The following is a 9,755-nucleotide window of genomic DNA, read 5'->3' as shown; positions in this document are numbered from 1 at the left end:
GTATGTTATAGCTTTAACATAAACACCATTACCTGAGTTAACATGAACAACATTGGTAAAAATAAACACCATTAGTAAATTGCTAGACCATTAGTTAACCATTAATTAACTATTAGTCAACCGTTAATTACCTGTTAACGTTTATTATTGCATTGACTCTGTTGACTGGTTAATTAACTAATTAAATAATGCAAAGTGTTACCCAGCAAGGCAGCGTGGTTTTCAGTTCAACAAGTCCTCAGTCAGTCACAGGCTGAAAAGGAGTTGTCCTTTAGTTCAGTAAACATGCATCCTGATTGCATGTGTTCATTTGTTCAACCGGTATGGTTGGTTCTAGAGGTGTGTCGTCAGCAGGTGACTGGGTCATCTTATAGTGACTGTCCACCAATCCATGTAAGACACAGTCACACTGCTTATTGACACTAGGGCCTTGTAAACAGAGACAGTTTTATAAACATACTAATCTAAACTTTACACTCTTTGTTTGTAACAGAATATAGGAACAGTTTGGTGCATAATAACCAGCACAGAACCCACCAGCCATCCAGCCAATAACTCTGTCTCAGCCTAGCAGAGCTTAAAATATTTAAATAATCTCTCTCTCCAGTCTTAGTTGGACCTCTTACAGGTACTTGTTTGCTGGATGATACCTTGTTTTAAAATGGAGCCATTATTGTGACATTTATTCCCGCTTTACGTCCTGGCTGCTTAGCAGATGTTTCATCCGTCTTCCCACAGAGGAGACAGCGGCGGGCACTGGGATGACCCCTTCGTCCCGCCGTGCGGAGGCTATCCTCCTCGGAATATTAAGCAGCCCTGACGCGCAACACGGATCCGCTTCAGTAGAACAGCTGGTCGCACTTATCCATACATCAGGGGGCTGCTTGCAGGTTAGCGCGGTGGGCTAAATGAAAGTAATGTGTTTGCGCTAATAAAGGACCCTAAGTCGAGGCGACGACTCCACGCACACCTGAGCACATCTCCAGATGATCCTGTTTGTCAGCTGATAAGGTCTGCGTAACATCTGGACCATGATTGCATTACCTGTGAGCTCTCCAAGTTGAAACCACCGAATATGTCTTTGTACTGACGAGGAATCGAGTACTAATACATATCTTTCAACCGTATCACTATGAGTACTTTTGGATCTTCAACAAAACATTCTAGTTTTACTCAAATTTTTGTTAGGACACTTATAGAATATATTGACGACACAGGGGCAAGCACTTAACAAAAATATGTTGCACTAACCTTTTTAACGTGTTTTTAACCTCTTTTCTCAGTCCATAATCTGTACCAAGGCGAGCTCCCTTATACACGGTGCAATGGTACATCACACCATGTCTCGTTTTATTTCCTTCTTTTTTTATTTCGCTTCCCACAAGACGCCGGTACCTTAAAGAAAACGAGAAAGCAGAACAGTCTCACGAGGGAGGGGGGGGGGGGAGACACAGGGCGAACCGGATGACACCATTGCATTCACATCGGCTAATAGATGCAGTGTATCGCTACGGGCACTCTGGAGCGAAGGGGTCCTACCACCTAGCAGTCATTTACCAATAATGGAGCTGTCGTCGCATACGTCACAGGGAAAAAACCCGGGACGAACAACACGCGTTGCCACCGGCGCATTGGGTGCATGTTTATATAAAGGTCAACCTCATTACGTTGATACAGAAAGGATAGAGCGGCCCTAAACAAGCCTGTCATAGAAGTGTCTCGGCATGTGCCACGGGCCTCAAGCTTACTGTGGCAGGAATGGCAATTATATAGGATGCCCAAATCCAAACAAGAGAGCAGGGTATGAGTTAATTACACATGTATGCACCCACACACACATTTGTCCGTTCCAATGCATTTCAGCTGTTGATGGATTTTTTTTGCTGTTAAATGACCATAGGGGTCAACATGTGGGCTGAAGTCACATGATGACTTACACAGGGCTATAACTGGCTATGGCTGGGAGCTGCTGCCACATCTGCATATACTGAGAGAGAGGGGAACCTATAGAAGTGAACATTGAAACAAAAACATGAAATCACGAGGCAAAAATATTTACGTTTATCATGAAACTATGATGAACGTGTACCGTGAATATAAAGGGAAAGAGAGAGGGAGAGAAAAAGTAGATGTTTTTCACGCCAGGATGATTATGCTCTCTGCGAATCACCAAACACATTTACGAATACGAATGAAATTAAACGTTAAACGTTTAATTCCATCAGTCGTCGGGTGTCTGTGGGAAATTTCAATCTCATATTCCTACTCTCATAACAGACAGTGGTGGTCTTGGGTGACGGGCTTTGTGTTTGGCGGCTGTGCCCGTGTTAAACCCAGAGACGTGTCACACCTGCCTGGCGTGCTCGACTCGTTCCTCCTGATGGGATCTATTCGGTAAATCACAGCACATCAATTACGTGGCGGCCGGTACCTGCGGAACACAGCGCGGTGCCGTGTTGTTTGATGGCGCGTGGACCACAGTAAATGAGTCAATCGCATGTGAAATGCGGGGGTTGATTTAGCGGCTTATCTAACGCCGCGCGTCGTTTGTGAACGACGCTAAACGATCGAAACGAGATGGGAGCCGTAGGGGAGCCATAGGGGAGCGATGAGAGCGACTGCCTTGCTTTAACCGTCTCCCGGTGTCCACCGTTGTTTGAATGTGAGCGAGATAAACCGTGCCACACCAATCATGCCCAAACATACCACAACATCTTTAGGCTGAGGTCTTTCCACTGTTGGTTTGAGCACCTTCCTACCTCAATAACGCAATCATCCCACGAGGGCAAGGAGGGAAAACCCAGAAGGAAGAGAGAGAGGAAGAGGGAGTTGAACACAAGGCCTTCACCTTAAGAGTAGAGCCATGAAGATAAGGGTTCTGATCAAGCCCCATTCAGGGGGTTGGGGGGGGGGGGGGGGCGAGGGAGAAATAGGAGTGTAAAAAATGTGTGATGTGTAATTTCAATCAGATGAATAATTCATTTTCCATCCGTCCTCTCCCCCCCCCTCCCCCCCTCATACTCAACCTTGATTCTCCCTGACAGGTGCCTGTGTGTCCCTTTCCATTACCCATGTCATTTCCTCCCCTTCAACTACAATCCCCTCGCACGTCCTCAATGCCAATTCCCCCCCCCCCCCCCCCCCCCCCCCCCCAGGACACTGCATGCAAGAGGGAGGAGGCAGAGGGAGAGGAAATGGGGCGGCGAAGTCTGAGGAAGGGGGGGATATGAGGCGTGATAGAACGGGCCAAACCAAACAATGCTGATGTGATGCTATGTTTTGGTTGCTCATGCCTACGCACGCCGTGGGTGTACTCTCTGCTGTAACCGAGGTGACACGCTGGAACGGCACAACGGAAAGATAGGCGGACAGACGAACAGGAGGGCTCGCGACAACGGGATCTGAGCACATGTCAACCACATGCGACCCGTCAGGCAGGACGACTCAAGGATGTATAGGAGCCAACGGAGATGTAGACGCGGGCCATCGGTGCTAAAGAGCTAGTCGGTCAGCCGTTTAGAGAGACCAGCGTGCAACAACGAGACGCCAAACAATACAGGTGTAGTGTAGTCTCCTGCGTCGGTGAGACGCAACCCAAAGAGTCCCGTTTTGATTCCCCTAATGTCCCTGCACTCGCCACAATCCGGGAGCGACATGCCTAACGTCTAAAGACCAACAGTTGTCGCTTTGGATGAAAGAGTTTCCTAAATAATACTGGCTGCCTTGACAAATAGCCTAGTCAGCCATGTAAGATGGTACATGGATACCGCTTCTTTAAATCCCCCCCCCCCCTCTGTCTCTCCCCCGCCGACGAGGCAAAAAGCAAGTCAGCCCATGTAGTCCAAAAGAGATACCGTCCGAGCGACACACAGAAGACTCGATAAATGAGAGGACAGGGAGGCAGACAGAGAGAGGGGAGTGGAAGAGCAATGCTGGTGTGGTGGGGGGGGGGTTGCAGACAGGATGACAAAGGGGAAAGCCAGAGCAGAGCGAGAGAGACAAAGAGAGGGTGAAAGAGGAAGAGATGTGATGAGGAGAGAGAGAGAGAGAGAGGGAGGGAGGAAGGGAGGGATGGGGAAAAAGGGGGAGAGGAGGCTGGGCAAAAAGTGAATGATGAGCAGAAGCTAAAGTCGCAGGAAATCCTAATTGAATGTCCTTCAAGCACTTCCACACACACACACACACACACACACACACACACACACACACACACACACACACACACACACACACACACACACACACACACACACACACACACACACACACACACACACTGACTCCTGCGAGTGGTCTGAGCATACTCCAGAGTTGCCCAGAGAAACCCAAAGTGACCCAGACATGACAGAGCAGCAAAGCGTTATAGCAACAACAAAGCAAAAATAAGGAACAATACCAGGTCACCAGGCTGAGGAAGGAAGGAACAGATTCAAAAAGGAAAGGAAAAAGGCAGACAGCAAAAGAGGACAGAATGCTGAGCACTGTGAAAGACCAATGTTGCTCCCCTCTCTCTTTCTACTTCCACCGTTCCCCCTTCTCTCGTTCTCTCCTTTAGGCTCCAACGTATCCATTACCCCTGTCTGCTTTACCCTCCACCTCCATTTATCCAATCCTGCCTCTCTCTCTCTCTCTCTCTCTCTCTCTCTCTCTCTCTCTCTCTCTCTCTCTCTCTCTCTCTCTCTCGCAGACACTCTCTCTACCCCTTCCCTGCGTAGCTCCACCCGTCTGTCTGCGATTCCCAGACGGCGCTGGATGTAGGTCAGCGTGTCTGGGAGAACTCCCTCCCGCTCTGTGCTGCCGCCGTCTGCAATCACTCTTCCTCGCCTCCGTCCCGCTCGCTCCTTTCTCCTCTGTCCTCCTCCTCCTCCTCCTCCATCTCCTCCTCCTCTTCGCTCCTCCATACTTTCTTTGCCCTTCATGATGATGTTAGCGCCGCGTTCCCGGGACGTCTGGTTCTCCTCTCAGGATAACCCTGTCGCGTGGAGCTCGGGGGTAGCTGAGGGGGGTTTCCCTGGTCCCTTGTGCCCGGTGCCCATTTCCCCGGTCTCTAAAATGGAGGCTGGAGCTCTGTGCTCCTTCTCTCTCCGTCTGCAGTCCCGCCGGAGAGACAGATCCATCGCGGGGGTCAACTGCCACGGGGACACGGCGTTCTCGAATTCAACTCGGCTCCACAAGGGGAGTGCTTTGCATCGTCCCTGCTCCCTCGCTCTCTCGTTGCCTCTCTCTTTCTCCCATGGTACAGTCATCCTCCTCCTCTCTCTCTCTCTCTCTCTCTCTCTCTCTCTCTCTCTCTCTCTTTCTCTCTCTCTCTCGTTCCTCTCTCTCTCTTATCTGATGACGAAAACATGGCGTGCTCGTTTGCTCCCAAAAAAGCTGTCAGTTTAAAACTTTCGCTCGTCGCGATCCGTATCAGACTTCTGTCTCCCCCGCTCTCGTTCTCTCTCTCGGTCTCTGTTTCAGGTGCATAGTCTCTCTCGCTCTGTCTCGCTTGACCTTCCTTCCCTCGGCTGACGGTGCATATTCCCTTTGTTTCCGCGATACGCCGGCAAACGTTTCGAAAAAGAAGTTTAACAACGCGGACAGGGGAGAGATAATTCCATGTCGTCGACTGCGGCGCCCCCGTGGATGTCGTTGTTGCGTCGATAAGAAAATAGATGAGGCGGGAAAGAGCTAACGTATGCCACACCACCATCAAGCTTCTATGCTTCCTCCTCGTCTCCTTTCCAAAAAATCTGGGAGAGGAACAGAGAGTGTGTGCGTATTTGAGAGAGTGTGTGTGTACGTGTATGTCTGCCTCTCTGCCTGCCGCAGTGCAGACTGTCTGGCTTGGGCAAGTGAGGCAGGCGAAACGCACACTGTTGCTAACTCTGTGCCGGCAGACTGGCAGAAAGTGAGGGTGTGTGTGTGTGGATGTGTGGATGTACAGTATGTGTGTATGTCTTTGTGTGTATTTCTATGGGGGTATATGTGTGTGTGTGTGTGTGTGTGTGTGTGTGTGTGTGTGGTGTGCGTGTGTGAGAGTGCATGGGCTTGTGTGTGTGGGTCAGGCTAGCAGTAATTATGCGAAGCAATCACTCAGCTCGATAAATCCTAACACATCCGCTTCTGTCTGGTCTGCTGTGAAAAATTGCAGCGTGTTTGTATAACTCCTTGTAAGGTTACAACTTAGTATACCACAGCATTGTAAAAAACTTGATTCCGATTGGTCAATAACATCCCAAGGGTGTGCGCTATTACTTCTAACAATTACCATCCAACATTAACGATCCAAGAAACAGCTCATCAAACAGGTTTCCTTGACAACGCAAAAACAAGATCCTCAAAGCACCGCAGAAGAATATGTAAATTTCAGCCCATTAAGTCTATTAGAACCCAATTATATTATAGATGAAAGTAACTTATATTTCATCTTGGTTGCTAACTGAGATATAAGCGGACACACCATCAAGTGCTGTCTCTTTATGGTTGATTCCTTACATAACATCCTCATAAATTACAATGTAGCTGTATGATAATAGCCAGACACCGCCTAACCAATTGACAAATGCTTAAAGTCTGGGGTTGCTAAGTTCATTTTCGCTTTCCATGGGGCCACATCAACGGGCTCACACCAAAATGCCTCTGAACATAATTGGACAGACCTACAACCAATCAGAGTAGTGAGTGCTGAGTGACAGAAAAATCTTAACAGACTTCTATCACCACACATCCTTTCTTTCAACAATTTGTGTGGTTGTGAAAATATAACCGTCCAGAGCATTGAATACTCTCAAGATAGCAGATTCAACAGACTGCTCCAGATCAGCGGAAGCCATCTTTGTTGTTTACCAAAATGCCTCCATGCTGCTCTACTGTACAGTCATCATATAAACCTGCCCCATGTCATCATTGCATCCCCATTGTATCACTCTACTTGAATGGGGACGTGAAGGTCAATCATTCTTCTTTGGTCATTGTTTTGTAAGCGCAATTTATATGCAAATACACACATTGATATCTTACAGATCACACAGGCAGATGGGACTTTATTCAAACATATGCCTCTCTTCATTCATTCTTATTGATCAAATGATTTGGTTACTCTTTAGTCTTTATTGCAGCATCGAATCGCTTGATCTATTGGAGAGCTTCAAACATTGATCCATGTGTAAGATTACTATTTTGTCTGATTTCCTTGCTCCTGCTTTAGAAGTCGTACACAAAACCACAAGAATAAACTTCTATTAGGTTTTTCTGTATTACTTATTGCATCCCTGTAGGTGTTTTCCAAATACAGCAATAGCTTCACAAATGTCCTTACATTGGAGTGTATTGTCTTTACGTTTTCCCTGAAACATTTTAGTGCGTTGTTGACTTTTCCAAGAATCAAGGACATTGTTTGATAGATTATTTAATTGTTTATAATTGAATGAAAAACATATTTTTTCTGTGAGTCAGATTGAACTGCATTTCATAATGTCCTTATTAAAACCAGCAGTGACAGACAGTACTTATAGCCGTAATCAAACAGATAATAAAATGATTAGGAATCTGAACTCCTAATCTGTGAATCTGTATTAAATATAATTTTGTCAAATACGTATCAGCACTAATGATTTTTAAAAGGGCACGAGAGTGAATAACGGAGACAATGACAGGAAATAGTAATTAGTAATAAAAATGGTATTTGCTATGAAGTAATTCATTTAATATGAACCAAAGTAGTTAAAACAAAACTAGTGTATGATCAACTATAACATTTATACAATCTAAGATGGCTCTGTTTGAATAGCTCTTACTGCCTGACCCACACCCACACCCTCATGCACACGCACACACACACACACACACGCACGCACGCACGCACGCACGCACGCGCGCGCACACACACACACACACACACGTTTAGGCTCTATCCGGTGCTAGTGAGAAGGAGGAGATGGCAGTCAGTAATTGGTGAGAAAACACTGTGTCACTTTGCTGGATGGAAACTAGATTGGATCCAATGTGTATCTAATGCTGTGGAAGGGGACAAAATACATTGGCAGATTTTGAGCCTTGAGTGAGGAAACACAATAGAAGGGATGTTCTTATTCTCAAAAACTCTTATCAGTCTCCTTCTTTCCTCAGTTTCAGCGCCTAGGCTGTCATTGAAGCATCGGCCATGTACCTTACTGTACCCTGGAGCTCATCACAGCACAGTGGTGTTTACCATCCCAACAACGCCCTCGTCCATGCTCTTCGAACAACACCTAAAGCATGTAAGCGTCTATAGATCGCGATCTATAGATCTATAGATAGCGATCTATAGATTGCGCAACAGATGTTCTCGCTTTCCAGTAGTTCGCTCTCTCCATCCTATCCTTTTCTCTCTTTCAGTCTGTTCTGCGTTCCATTTCAGGGTCTTGACCCCGCTATCGACCGACAGCAACGATCAGGGCCTCAACTTCTGTAAGGTCACCAAAGTGTGCGTGTGTGTGTGTGTGTTTGAGATGCGTGCCTGCCCCCAAGTGTATGTGATCCATACTCCTTGCTTGGGGAATGATAAGAGGGGACTCACACACATGGTGCCAACCCCTGGAGGAACTCCCAGGAGACCCCATGGTTCTGCTTCTTTAGGAAGGATAGTCGACAGACAGACACGCACCGCGCGCGCGCCCGCGCACACACACGCACACGCACCCACACAGGGCAGACTGAGGTCGTCGTCCCACATTGCTCATCTCTTCTTTTCACCTGCGGCTCACCCCCGGGACCTGTCCATGTGTGCCACTCTGCCCTGGGGGAGCACACACACACACACACACACACACACACACACACACACACACACACACACACACACACACACACACACACACACACACACACACACACACACACACACACACACACACACACTCTCAAGAAGTGGAAGACCCCCCCACCCAAGCAAACCCACGCACCACCCCGGATGCACACATGCTTAAGTTCCCAGGAGTGAGGTTTGGGGGTGACAAGGTGTCAGCGTTCCTCTCTGATACCTGTGACAACTAGCCACCTTTCACTTATCACACACACACACACACACACACACACACGCACACGCACACGCACACGCACACACGAAGCAGCTCCCGTCTACCAAGTGATGTGTGTCCCTTCTCAGGCCACCTCACCGGGACTATGAATTGCAGATTGAAGCTGTCGCCGGCCTTCAGAGGGCACAGTGGACACCATGTCACACGCGGTCTCAGGGTAGCGTGACGCGCGGTGACAGCGCCCGCACGGAGGTTACACTCCAGTCGCCGCGCGCGTGGGTCTCAAATGTGACACATGAACTCCGAGGCACGGGTCACTCTAACCACGGCGTAGAAGCAACCCGCTGCGCCCACTCCTCTCCTGAAGCAAGCTGAGCCTTTTACTGTGCAACGGATCCGGGTTCCGGCAGTCGGGGACGCCGGGCTGCAGCGGTTCGTTGTCTTCTTCGGGGCCATGTTCGGTCGGAAGATGATTCGAAGGCGTCTTGCGCCTGCTTCGGTTAAAAAATCACATCGCAGTACTGAATGACGAGTACTCGTTTGCCCATGCGTAGGTGGTCCCGATAGTCTGTTCATACCATTAACTGTTAAAAAATGCATACGTGGTGTCCGCTGAAGCACCCAATCGGTTTAGGTAAGACCGCTTTGAAGTCATGGGTTTAAAGTCTACAAACACGGCGCCATTGTTGGAGATTTGTAACAGGAGATTGCAATCTGCAGCGTGTACCTCAAACGACGTGCTATGGAGATCCACTT

The sequence above is a fragment of the Pollachius pollachius genome (assembly GCF_949987615.1).
Source record: "Pollachius pollachius genome assembly, chromosome: 1".
Lineage (NCBI taxonomy): Eukaryota > Metazoa > Chordata > Actinopteri > Gadiformes > Gadidae > Pollachius > Pollachius pollachius.
This window is presented reverse-complemented; position numbering follows the sequence as displayed.